General features: G+C 42.8%; 1 protein-coding gene across 2 annotated transcripts in view; it reads left to right on the top strand.

The window, feature by feature from the left end:
* The first annotated feature begins 91 nt into the window (after positions 1-91).
* Positions 92-13,344, top strand: part of CTDSPL2 (CTD small phosphatase like 2) — a 41,483-nt gene continuing 28,230 nt past the window's right edge. Inside the window, exons 1-2 of one of the 2 annotated variants that reach the window (XM_081839103.1) lie at positions 92-331; positions 6,215-6,392. The gene's annotated coding sequence lies outside the window, so the exon portion shown is untranslated. The remainder of the gene's footprint in view (positions 332-6,214; positions 6,393-13,344) is intronic. The other variant, XM_081839102.1, reaches the window with a different exon arrangement.

Here is a 13,344-nt window from a genome sequence, read left to right as displayed (position 1 = left end):
GTCGCTCTCTCGCTGCTGCCCCCTCCTTCCTCCTCCTCCTCCTCCCGTCATCATCCGGGTCCTTCCGTGCGGTGCAGCAGGTCGGTAGGCGGGAAATGGCGACTGGCCGCTGCCGGGGCTGCTGAGCGGCTACGGAGCCCCCGGCGGCGGCGGTGCTGCTTCGTGCGACCAAGGTGGCGGGGGGCCCGGCCCTGCCGCCGGGGTAGCCGGACACCTGACGGACAGCAGAGACGACCAAGGCGACGACGAAGGCGGCGGGAGAAGTGAGGGACGTCCCCCTTCGCCACAGCCGCCGCCTCCTCACCCCCTCATCTCTCTCAGCGCCTCACAGGTAACCGCCGCCGCGACGCCGCCCTGGGCGACTTCTGAGGGGACAGGGAAGGCAGCCGGAGGAGGCGGGGAGCGCCGCGGGCCCCTCAGCTGCCGCCGCGGGGGAAGGCAGAGAGGAAGGAGGGGTCTCCGGGCTCGCCCCCTCCCTGGTCGGGCCTAGGCCGGAGGGGAGGGGCGAGGGGGTCCTTCGCGCCCGAGTGACTCACGAGGCGAGCGCGGGAGGGGGGCGGGCGAGTGAGTAAACGAGCGAGCGGGAGCTTCTCTCTCCCTCTCCGCGCTCGCCTTCCCGCCCGCGCTGCTCCTCCTCCGGGGTGGGCTCTCTCTCTCTCTCTCTACTCGCGAGTTGGATTTGTTTTGGGGGCGCCGCAGAAGGAGGAGCAGCAGCACCCGAACGAGGCGCTTGCGTCCTCTCTCTGCCTGCCTGCCTGCCTGCCTGCATGCTTGCGAGTGGGACTGGCGCTGAGAGCTCCACTCGCGCACGCCTCCTGCTTCTGGTCAGGCCCTAGACGAGTGTGTTGGAATGGGGCGGGGGAGAGAGGGAGATTGCCCCAGAGCATGTGCAAAGCCTCAGCAAGAGCAGGCAGGCAAGCAGAATGGATCCTTAGGCGTTGTTGGACTCTTGTGTTGGATGAAGATTGGAAGGCCCTGGGGCTAGATGCCCCAGGCACCCCCCACCCCACCCCACCCCGATGGTAACACTGGCCTTCTTGCCTGGGATTTGTGGCTGGGGTTTAGCCAGTGAACACACCTGCGAAGCCTGCTTGTCATGCAAAATGTCCCAGGTTCAGTTCCCAGTCACATCTCAGGTGGGATTGGGATGGTCTCTTGCATGCCACCCTGGAGAGTCACTGCTCCCTGTCTGTGTGGGCAGGTGGTCCAGTGGTATGACTTTGTATCAAACAGCTTCCTATGCTCTGTGCCTAAGCACTTGATACGCAACCAGGTGTGGGACTTGTCATGCTGAGGAGTGTATTGTGGATCTGCTGCTTAATATGGAAGGTATATTAATATATGCATTTTGGGCTCCTTTTAAAAAAACTCCAGGCAACATTTATAATTTTAGCTTCTCAACAGCCCTGTGAGGAGGGTTAAGTTGAGACAGGGTAACTGGCCCAAGGTCACCCAAGGAGCTTCACTGAGTGGTGGAATTGAACCTGGGTCTCCCCACTCAGAATCTGACATAACATTTTTGTGAGTCATTTGGAATTTATTCAGGCATGGGAAGCTCCTTTAAGCCATGTATTATACTCCTGGTCTGTGGTTGCCCTTCATCTCTCTAATTGTTTATTAGGAATGTCCAATGTGGGGCTACCCAGTGTTCCTTTTTAATGTATTTGTTGAGACTGTGGGGAGAGGTTATTGTCTTGGCCATAGAATTAAGTTCAAATCCTTAGGGACTTGTGGCATGTTCTAAGCTAAGGGGCCATACCTCTGCTGGGGTAGGACAAATTTTGACTGCTCACAATGGCACTGAAGAATGTGCCCAGGCAACCAAGTACCTGCCAGTGATGCTTTGGATGTGGCTTTGTCTGCCAAACGCATACCAAGGATAAAGCAATTGGGGGTCCTTTGTTAGGAAAAGTGAGACAATATTTCATTGAACTCAAGTAGCTAAGCTATTATTATGGAGATAAAGAGTATTCACAGCAGTCAGTACAACAATATATGGTTTATGGGGACTGGGAGTCAAGTGGTATGTTTTACTCATCCATCAGCAGCATCAAAATAGTAGGAATTATCAGATTGTGTTGCTGAACAAATGTATACAACTCTGCACTGAGGCTGCCTGTTGCTTTCAGTATTTGGGCAATTAAATCTGAATGAATGTAGTTACCTGTTTGGCATCCGCAGTGCTTCACCTGCCCATGGCTTGTGGTGGAAATAGTATCAAAGCACAGTGCTTGAATGTGACTGCCGAATTCTAAACTAATAATACTCCCAAGTGCTGAGTTTCTAATACGGGAGTTTACAACTCCAACTTTGTTTATGGATTCACTTTCTTATTATTGCTATTTATATAACACTGTCAGTGCCTGTGGTGCTTTAGGGAGACATGCCCTGAGGAGCTTACAATCTAAAATTTGATACATTGAGAGCAGGGGAAGGGCAGGTGAGATAAACGGGGAAGGAATAAGCGGTTGTTGCAATGGCTTAAGCTTGGTTGCAGGTTTAATTGCAGCTGGGCAACCTGGTGTTTTCCAGAAGTTTTGTACCACAGCTCCCTTTTTTTGTTATAGTCCAAAACAACCATTTTTTTTGTTATAGTCCAAAACATTAGGAAGAACTTCCTGACAGTAAGAGCTGTTCGACAGTGGAATTTGCTGCCAAGGAGTGTGGTGGAGTCTCCTTCTTTGGAGGTCTTTAAGCAGAAGCTTGACAACCATATGTCAGGAGTGCTCTGATGGTGTTTCCTGCTTGGCAGGGGGTTGGACTCGATGGCTCTTGTGGTCTCTTCCAACTCTATGATTCTATGATTCTAACCAGAAGGGCACCCAGTTGGTGAAGAACACTATAGGACATAGGAACAAGGGAGCCAAGTCAAAGGCCTCATGAAAACTAAATCTTTGAGAAATTTGAAGAAAGTGGCATCTCTTGTTGATATATGAGTACAGCACTAGTTTGACTCCTGTTTTCCCTAGAAGGTTGTGAGCATTAATTACTGCTAGCTTGTATTGAACAAAAATAGTAATATTTATTTCCAATCTATTACAAAGGGCTGGTGCTGCAAAGGTTAATTATTAGTGTAAACAAAGGGCTTTGAATGGAAAATGGCCCACAGAAATGAAACTGTAAGTTACTGGTTTAATTTAATGGTAGCCCTGTGAAGTATGATAGTTGTATCTCATCTGCACATGAAAGAATGGAGGTACCGAACACCTGTGATGCTTTAATAAATGTTATACATGGGTGACAGAAGAATGAACACCCTTGAGTGCTACTTTTCCTGTCTGTAATAAAGCATTGCCTAAATAGAAAACAAACTTCATTTCAGTGAAATGGGCATATTCTTTCTTCTCCTGAGCTTCCACTTTTGCATCAGAGAATTACTTTTAGAGTTATAGATTTGGGGGCTTTTCAGATTTTGGCTAGGTTTATTAGTCAGCCACAATTTGTAGTCCCTGGTCAACCAAATTTGCTGTGCATCCCAAAGGGGTGTGTGTGTGAGAGAGAAGTGAGTGTGAGTGTGGGTAGTCATTGGAATGTGTAGTAGTTGTTGGAGCCCCTTGTGTGGCATCTGCCTACTGTAAAGCTCTTCCTCCTGCCCCAACAATTAAAGATAGGGAAATGGCAAGGATCTAGTCCCGTCTTGGGGTGGAGATGGGAAGTTAGGTAGGGTCAAATGTTGGGTGAGGGCAGAACAAGGGGCGTGAGAAGAATAGAGCCATAAGGTTTTCTGAGGATGAGGGTGTAGGTTTGGGCAAATTGGGGAATGGTCAGTGTTTGAAACTCCCATTGTTCTAGGCGCATTTGCGACAGGGAATTTCATTAGTGCAAGCAGTTTCTGAGCTCTGGGTGCAGTACTGTGCCTAAGATTTCAGATTTAAACTGCAGAGTGGAAGGAAAGGAGGACATTTTTCTGCCTCCCCACTTCCAGCTACTCTCTGAAGACTGGAGAAGAGACCCTCTTAAGAATATTAGGGGGTGGGCAGGGGAAGGACTAGATCATGTAAAAAATGAACATAATATTTTATCTGCAGTTTATTCATTTTCAGCTTTGTATTCTTGTTATAAAAAAGTACACTAGACATTCTGTTGTTGCACCCATAACCTAGGTTTAAGGTGCCATTTAGCTTAAGGTTACCAGATGTCCTGGTTTCCTGGGGACAGTCCCCAGATTTACAAATCAGTCCCCTGACAAAATCCATATATTTAGTGAGAAGTTGAAAAGTGTCCCCGGATTCATTGAAAAAAAAATCTGGTAACCTTAATTTGGCTCCTAGCTTTCATATCTCAGTTTCTAACACTGGAAATGGCCTTGTACTAGAGCAGATCATTTGCCCATCTAGCCCATTATTAGTTGCTTTGATTGACAGTGGCTGTCCAGGATCACAGGCAGAGTCATTTCTCTATCATTTGATGTGGTCCTTTTAACAGGAGATACCGTTATACCTCTTCTTTCGAACGCTTCATGTTGCATTTTTTCGGGTGAAGAATGCGGCAAACCCAGAAGTGTTCACTTCCGGGTTTCTCTGCATGCGCAGAAGCGTTCTGCGCAGAAGCTCTCTATCGCGCTTCACACATGTGCAGAAGCGCCGCTCTGGTTACAGACTTTTTGGGGTGCAAACGGCACCCCAGAACGGATCGTGTCCCCAACCAGAGGTACCACTGTACAGTGGTATGTCAGGTTAAGAACTTAATTCGTTCTGCAGGTCCGTTCTTAACCTGAAACTGTTCTTAACCTGAGGTACCACTTTAGCTAATGGGGCCTCCCACTGCCGCTGCGTCGCCGCCACGTGATTTCTGTTCTCATCCTGAAGTAAAGTTCTTAGCCTGAGGTACTATTTCTGCGTTAGCGGAGTCTTCAACCTGAAGCGTCTGTAACCCGAGGTACCACTGTACTAGCGATTGACCCTGGGACCTTTTGCAAACAAAGCAGAAGCACTGCTCCTTGAGCTGTAGCTCCTCCCCTGAAGTAAAGCAGGAGGTGAGCTGGGGCCCTTTCCAGAGGGCATGGGGCATATGTCCCCTGCAAACTGGCAGCTGGATGGTTAGTGATGCTACTTCCTTGTTTGCTTCCACATGGTGTCTTGTTTCCTAGCTGAGCACATTCTCTGGGACATGCAGGATTTGTTTGTTTTCTTAATAAGAGTTTGTAAGCCACCTTTCTGTATTTGACGCCCAGGGCAGCTAACAGCCACCCTGATGTATCTTGCCTGCCTGCTTAATTGGTTTTAGTGGGTCTACTCTGAGTAGAACCCCTATGTGGCATCATTGCTCTGATACATCCCATTTTATTGCCATTACTGTATTTAGTGGTGAGTGGTTTCTCCTTGCAGGTGGAGTGTGGTTCTGGTTTATGAAATTCTTTGCTGCTCCAATGTTTTTCAAATTTTGTGAATCCCCACCTCATTGGCTTGCATCCACTCAACAAATCTTTCCTCTTCTTCACATAGCATCTCATTGCCAACCCGAGCCTATTGGAGTCAGGGACTCCATTCCCCAGCCTCTCCCTACCAGATTCCATTTAGGATACAATGAGGCTTCACTGATAAATCTACTGCATTACAGTTTCAAACGTCTTATTCCACATCCCAATTTGAGAGAGACCGTTTCCCTTTTCCTGTAGAAGCCTGGTAATGTATTTGTCTTGTCCTGGTCTTTTAGTTGTGGGTTTTGAAAACCAGGAGCAGCTTCAGTTTTTTCAATTCAAATCTTGTACATGAAAAGAGAAATGATACTGGGTATGTACTACTTGCAAATATATTGAAACAAAGTTGTCATTCTTCAGAGTAACACTTGTGGTGCCAAAGTTTATAATTGGCATGGCAGGTGTGATATCATATTTTCAATATACTGTACCTGCAATAATTTGCATTTTACTGGTTTTCAGTGGTAGACCATGAGGAAGCTTCTTTCTCACATATTTAATGACTTTAAGGTGTTTGCACACCAGGACTAAGTAATTTATAGGAAAGCATATTTCTACATTGCTAGGTAGACATTAAAACTTATGTGAAGTATGTGGAAGATCCTTCAGAATGGTCAGTGTGTGCATGCACAGTGAATTCATTGGATGATTGAAACAGAGACATTGTTTCTGTTTCAAGAATATGCAGACTTGTTTGAAATGTGCATACAATATTAATCGGTAAACAGTATAAATTTGTTGTTGGATATATGTAAACAAACTTTCCTGGCCTCATATTTGGCTTGTCGTTTTCAGCAGTTCCATGACACTTCAGTCTTCCAAATGTTAGTCTCCTCTGGAGCAGGTCTGGAAAAATATCTCAACAACCCAGAAACCTGAACAAAGTATTCAAGAAGGGCCATCAGAGTTTGCAGCATGAAATCCTTTGATACCTAGGTGTCCAGGCACCCTGGAAATTTCCAGACCCATTTCTGTGAGTGGCTTTTCTCAAGCAGCATGTGACCTAATTGAATGGATATATATATGTAGGGAAGGAAATAAAAATACAGTCCCAAACGAATAGTCTTGCATTGTCATTATTATTGAGTGGCTCTCTCAAATTCAGTATAGCTTACGGTAACATTTTGGGTGAGCTTTCTTCATGTTTGGTGAAGAAATACAAACTCTGAAAATGAGGAAATAAGTTTCAAATTACGGTTGTTAAGTCTGACCTATGCATGAGATTACAAAGTTGTTCTTCCAGATTTATGGCTTTGTGACTGATCCCTTTTCTTTTCTTTTCTTTTCTTTTCTTTTCTTTTCTTTTCTTTTCTCTTTTCTCCCCCCGCCCCCCATGTTGCTCCTTATTGCTATTCACTGACTTTGAACTTCATATTTGTGCCTATGGTAGGGATAAACAGTTTTGTTCTTTTACCCAGGCTATCTCAGGCTGCCCTCTCAATATGCACATCAGTTTCTCATTCCAGTGCATTAACTAAGAAACTAGCAAAAGGAAGTAAGGTGTGTAAGAATGAAAATTTTGATAGAGCTTTCCATGAAGTTAATGTGGAAGGGAGGGATTAAAAATCATTTTGCCATGTCTTCCTGTATCATGAATGGATAAGGTGCATTAGGTGGTGCCTGCCAAGTCCTCTATTTACACTTACATTAAGAATGAGGAAATCAAAGAGCTCTTTGCCTGTGCTCTAGCTTGGGTGAAGCCAATGTTACTGTCCTTTCAGCCTTTCCCTCTGGTAAAAAATGATTAAAAAAATATTTGCCAGAGACTACAGAGCATCTCTCAACCAGACTTCTGAAGTCAGTCCATTTGAATAGTATTGGCTTTCATAAGATGTTTCCTCTTAGGGTCTAGGAGAATCTACTAAGTTTGTTTCATTTGGGGGCAATGGTGTTTTATTCTTTAAATATATTTAAATGCTGTTTGGGGGCACCACATAGGACCCCCAAGGAAGCTCACAAAACATAATAAAATTACAATCCAAAAATAAAATAATCAGTTTAAACAAACACCAGAAAACCAAAATAGCATCTTGATAAACCATTACTTCGGAGATTGGATAACATCAAACATATGTCTGAACACAACAAAACCGGGAAAGTTGTAGTGGGGGTGGCAGCACTGAACTGGCTTCCCAAGGCACCATTGGAAGCTAAGGCCCGGAAAAGACTCAATATGGAGGCCAAATGGCCGAAGTATTGGGAAATATTAGAAAAAGATGGAGATAATTGGAAATTGCAGAGTCAGGAGAAAAATGAAAGACAAAGTGCGAGACTGGCTACATTATGCTCAGATTAAAGAAGTTTTTAAACTTGATAAAAAGTTAGGATTCCAGGTGGAAAAATCGAAGTTAGAAACGGAATTGTTAGAGCCTAAGACTAAAGTACTTTCAAAAATGTATAACTTGCTGCTGAAGTGGAATACACAAGATGAAACGGTTAAATCGGCTATGATAAAGTGGGCACAGGACATTGGATATAACATTATGTTTGAAGACTGGGAGAGGTTGTGGACTACTGGGCTGAAGTTTACTGCATGTAATGCTTTGAAAGAAAATGTTATGAAAATGATATATAGATGGTATTTGACCCCAGTCAAACTTGCAAAAATATACCACTTGTCTGATAACAAATGTTGGAAGTGTAAGGAAAATGAAGGAACATTCTTTCACCTCTGGTGGACTTGCCCTAGAGTGAAGGCTTTCTGGGAAATGATATATAATGAGTTGAAAAAGGTATTTAAGTATACATTCCCTAAGAAACCAGAGGCCTTTCTTTTGGGTATTGTCGGCCAGAATGTGTTAAAGAAGGATCAAACATTTTTTATGTATGCAACAACAGCAGCACGGATACTTGTCGCCAGGCATTGGAAAACACAAGATCTACCCACACTGGAAGAGTGGCAGATGCAACTGATAGACTACATGGAACTGGCTGAGATGACCGGCAGAATCCGAGACCTGGGAGAGGAGACGGTGGAAGAAGATTGGAAGAAATTTAAGATTTATTTACAAAAATATTGTAAATTGTATGAATGTTAAGAAGGATGCTAGAGTATAAACAACTTGGCACCATTGAGTTCAAGGAAGTGAAGTATGAAGATAAGATAAATTTAAGAAATGATAAAAATTTTGGAATATGTCGGTTATATCTAAACTTTTTAAGATTTGAATAAAATGATAGTCAAAATTAGAGATATAACATTGGAAAATTAGATATGAAGACTAAAAATAAGGGGATAAATTTGCTGAATAAAATTATAACCAGGAACGCAGGAGCGGGAGATGCGAGGGAGTCCAAAGAAGTGAAAAGATCTATGTTAAGAGAGGTGATATTGTATTGTTTTATTGGCATTGTGATTCAAACAAAAAATTGTTAATAAAAAATATTTTTTTTAAAAAAATGAACTGGCTTCCCAAGGGTGACATCACCAAGAAGGCCTTGTCCTTCATACTCACCAGATATATCTTATATATACAACAAGTTCCACAATTTTGGTGGTTTCCTCAACAACTTTTGGGGTGTTCTGGTTTTTACTTTTTGAAACATGGCAACCCTAATATAGGGGTTTAAAGGTAACCAAGTTTGGGCTTGGAATTGCATTCGGAGCACTGTGGATTGAAGTAGCAACAGAGTTGCATGCTCCAAGTAATGGACCCCTCTCAACAGCAGGATGAAACATTTTGAGTCAATTGTAATGACAAGACATATAATTAAAATGGCAGTCCTGCATACAGCACATTGCAGCAGTCCGACCTTGATGTATGATATCTTGTGTGATCAGCTATATGGAACAGAGTGATACGAGTGTCATGATCGCTGTATTGCAATTAATTATCAGTTATGTAGCAATATATTCTACTTCTGAATTGCTAATATAAATGCTGTTGTAGATTTAAATGGGGAAGCAATTTAGTAAAAATACTTATTTTAATTACAATGGTGCCTCGGGTTACATACGCTTCAGGTTACATACGCTTCAGGTTACAGACGCCGCTAATCCAGAAATATTGCTTCAGGTTAAGAAATTTGCTTCAGGATAAGAACAGAAATCATGCTCCGGCGGCGCGGCAGCAGCAGGAGGCCCCATTAGCTAAAGTGGTGCTTCAGGTTAAGAACAGTTTCAGGTTAAGTACGGACCTCCGGAACGAATTAAGTACTTAACCCGAGGTACCACTGTATTAATATATCATGCATTTAATCCAAATTGAACCTTTAGGGTCTCAGCAAGATAAATAATTTACTTGGTGAGAGAACCATACACTTTGTCATTAAAAAAAAAAAAATTATATTCCACCTTTCCAACTACAGTAGAGGTCTTCAAAACATTTTACACAATAAAAGCGAATAAAAACAAATAGCCATCATATTAAAATGCAGTGGTGACATTGAATGTTCTATATGCTACATCAATAAGTACAGTAGTACCTCGGGTTAAGAACTTAATTCGTTCTGGAGGTCCATTCTTAACCTGAAACTGTTCTTAACCTGAGGTACTACTGTATTGGAGAGAATTGGAGGCACACTTTAGCCTCATTTGGATATCACACTAACCAATGATGTAGTGTTTTGTGAATGAGCCTTGGTCTCATATATTCCTCTCTCCTTTGGTGTGGATGTGTGGAGGAAATGGGAAGCTTTTGTTCTGTTTCTAACTGCAACTGGGCAAACTGGGTGGTCTTAACTATGGTTTACTGAAACTAGTCAACTTCATGCTATGGTTTATTGAAAATGGAACTGACGTCAGCAGATCTCTTCATGACCACACTGGGGACGGGAGGTTTGTTCACATAATGTTAAGACGTAGTCCAAATGAGGCCTTTGTATATCTTTTGGGGGGAAACACTCATTTCATTAGAAAATTGTTGTGCCACAATATCAGTTTAATTTTAGATCTTTGAATGTGTGAAAACAAAACATGTATCTTCTTTTGCCCTCCCCACACTGTTTTCATTCAGTTCGGCTTGACTCCCAAGAAAATAGTTACGAGCAGAATAGATGCCATGTGTAAATAATAACTTTTCTATATTGCATTTTGACAAGTTAGACCAATATAGTTACTGTGTTTAAGAAGAGGCAAGTCTGATTCAGGCATATACATTTTTCATGATGTACTTTGTACAAATACAAAGTAGTATTCCTACAATTATTTTAGACTGTGTGCTTTCAATGGTCCTTATTTAATCAGTGACTTAGCTTTTAATACAAAATTCCATTAGGCTGCAGTATTAAGCGTGTTTATTTGGAAACTAGTTTTAATGAAATTAGTAGGAAGTATGACCAGCAACCAGTTGAGCTGAGTCAAATTAATGTTCTGCTGTGTGACCTCGAGGACAAGTTGCTCGATGTCTTTGGGCCTGAGGGTTCATTCTTACACTATGTTTTTGTTTTGGATAGATATACATTCATTGTAGTGTTAACGTATTATTTAAAAAATGTCGTCACTTTCTACAGAACAGTTAGGACAACAAGCTATGAGGTTTAAACATGACCTTGAAACATGAAAGTTACATATATGATTGCCAGAGGATGGTGGTCCCCCCCCCCCGCCAAAATAGATGTAGCTTCTGAAAAGATCCCTAATCCTAGTTTTGTGCCCCCTTTGTGCCCTTTCTTGATCATTGAATAATTATTACTGGTCATGGAAGGTAACTGAATAATTATTACTGGTCATGGAAGCTGCGGGGCTCCCATAACATCTCTACATATCTTTCCTAGCTTATATTTTGTAAGAGTTATTTCACTTCAGTAATGTGAAATAACTACTTCCTTATTTAATCTAAAAAATGTTCGTGTATCTTTTATTTCACACTGCATAGTATGGTAGGTACTGTCCAATAATTACTTCATAGGCTGCAGTTACACATTTTACAAGACTGCTTGTCGGTACATGTAAACCACCAAATGTTTCTTGCCAGGTTTTTTTTTTTTACTCTCCTTTTGCCCCTACACACTGCTGAAGGCCCAGTCATTTTCCCTATTTCCTTGAATGTTTGACTCTCCTAGAGCAGCTTCTGGCAGAGGCTCACCCCCAGACACCATCCTACGTGTGTAAGCCAGCCTGCGCTAGCTCCCAAATAGCTGTGTGTCAGGCTGTGGAGGGGTGCATTATTATGATAAGGAGGGCAGCGCAAGGAGGGAAGAGCTAACCCTACTCTCCTTGTACATATTCACTGACCACTTACTGGTGCATGTGAGTTCAAAATTGTTGGCAACTCCTGCACTTAACTGTGGTTTAGCATGATGTGCATGAGCTGGGATGAACCTCGGCCTTCTGCATCGCTCTCTCCTTTCTGCTGCGTTATCACAGCATGGAAAACAATTTTAACTGTTTTGTTTCACTGTCCCTGAATCTCAGCTTCTTGTTGTTTGGCTTATGTTTTATAGCAAGCTCCTGCCAGTTTTAGAACAAGCTAATTCCAAACCATGGGTTATGAAGTTGTCTTGTTAAACTAACCAGACTTTATTGTCATAAGATTCAGGGAGAGTGAAGCAAAATGCAGTCTGAGTAATTTTCCAGGCCATGTGGGCTGATGATGATTGTTCCATCTTGTGCACATCATGTTAAGCAGGGTCAGGGAGGCTTTTTCAGCCTGAGGGCCACATTCTCTTGTGGAAAAAATTGTAGGGTCTGGATGCCAGAGGCAAAAGTAGGTGGGGCAAAGGATGCTACTCTTTCCTTTGTAGAGTAGGCTACATTCCAGCCATACAAAGTCAGAGGTTTCTACAAGTGTCTCTTCCCACCCCTTCACATATTTTCATCCATGCAATCACAGTTCAAGGACACATTCCAGCCAATCAAACACTTGAGGAGACTACAGAAATAGGGCTTGTGAGAGGTGTGGCTTGAGAAGAAGGGGTGTGGCCAGAGACTCGATAGAGGGGGCTCCATTTTGCACCTAAACCTTAGGTTCCCCAAACGTGTGCTAGACCATGGTTATAGCCTTATGAACATTGCTACTGAGTCATATGAGACAGGTAATTAGTAATCCCATTTAACATTTAAAATATAGTTTGGACGGAGTATAATTTATTTGGCTTGGTCAAAGTCATCTAAAAAGTTGATGATTAGGCATAGATTGGAAACGTGTTTGATGGTTTTTTTTTTTTAATTTGCCATTTTTATAGTCTGCCTTTGCTGAAAGATCCCAGAGTAGAAATACATAAAATCAAAGTTAAGCAGTAATATCAAAACAGGCCAACATGAATTCCATACAACAAAATGACAGCAGCCCTGAAAGTCCAATCCAGTGTACCACACCCCTTTTTAAAGTGCCCAGAAATGGACATAAAATTCCAGATGAGGTGTGAATAATGCAGAATAAAGTGGAACTGTTGCTTCTTGTTATTTGGAAACTGTGGTTCGATTAATGCAGCCTAAAATCACAGTAGGCCTTTTGCAGCCTTTTCATATGTGCTGTTTCCAAGCAGGGTACAGTGGTACCTTGTGTTATGGACGGGATCTGTTCCAGAGGCCCGTCCGTAATGTGAAATGCCCACAACTCGAAGTGCTGCATCTGCACAGGCACGTGGCGCAATATGGTCTTCTGCACATGCACGAAGCACAATTTGGTGCTTCTGCGCATGCGTGAGTGGCGAAACCCAGAAGTAACCTGTTCCGGTACTTCTGGGTTGCCGCGGGATGTAACGCGAAAAGACGCAACATGAAGTGGACACAACACAAGGTATGACTGTATCTCCCATCTTATTACTGTTCGTGAATATATGTTTGCTTTACTATGTGCAGAGCTTTGCATTTGTCTCTGATGAATTACATTTTTTAGTTTCCACTCAGTTTTCCCCACAAGTCATGCTACTTTTAGAACTTTGCAGACTGTTTTCTTTTGGGGAGAAGGTGGAGGCAAGATTGATGTAGAATCTGATGGATTACTTAAGATTAATTGGCTTTAGACACCAGGTCTTTTTGC

The sequence above is a fragment of the Podarcis erhardii genome (assembly GCF_964252035.2).
Source record: "Podarcis erhardii genome assembly, chromosome: 14".
Classification (NCBI taxonomy): Eukaryota; Metazoa; Chordata; class Lepidosauria; order Squamata; family Lacertidae; genus Podarcis; species Podarcis erhardii.
This window is presented reverse-complemented; position numbering and strand designations above follow the sequence as displayed.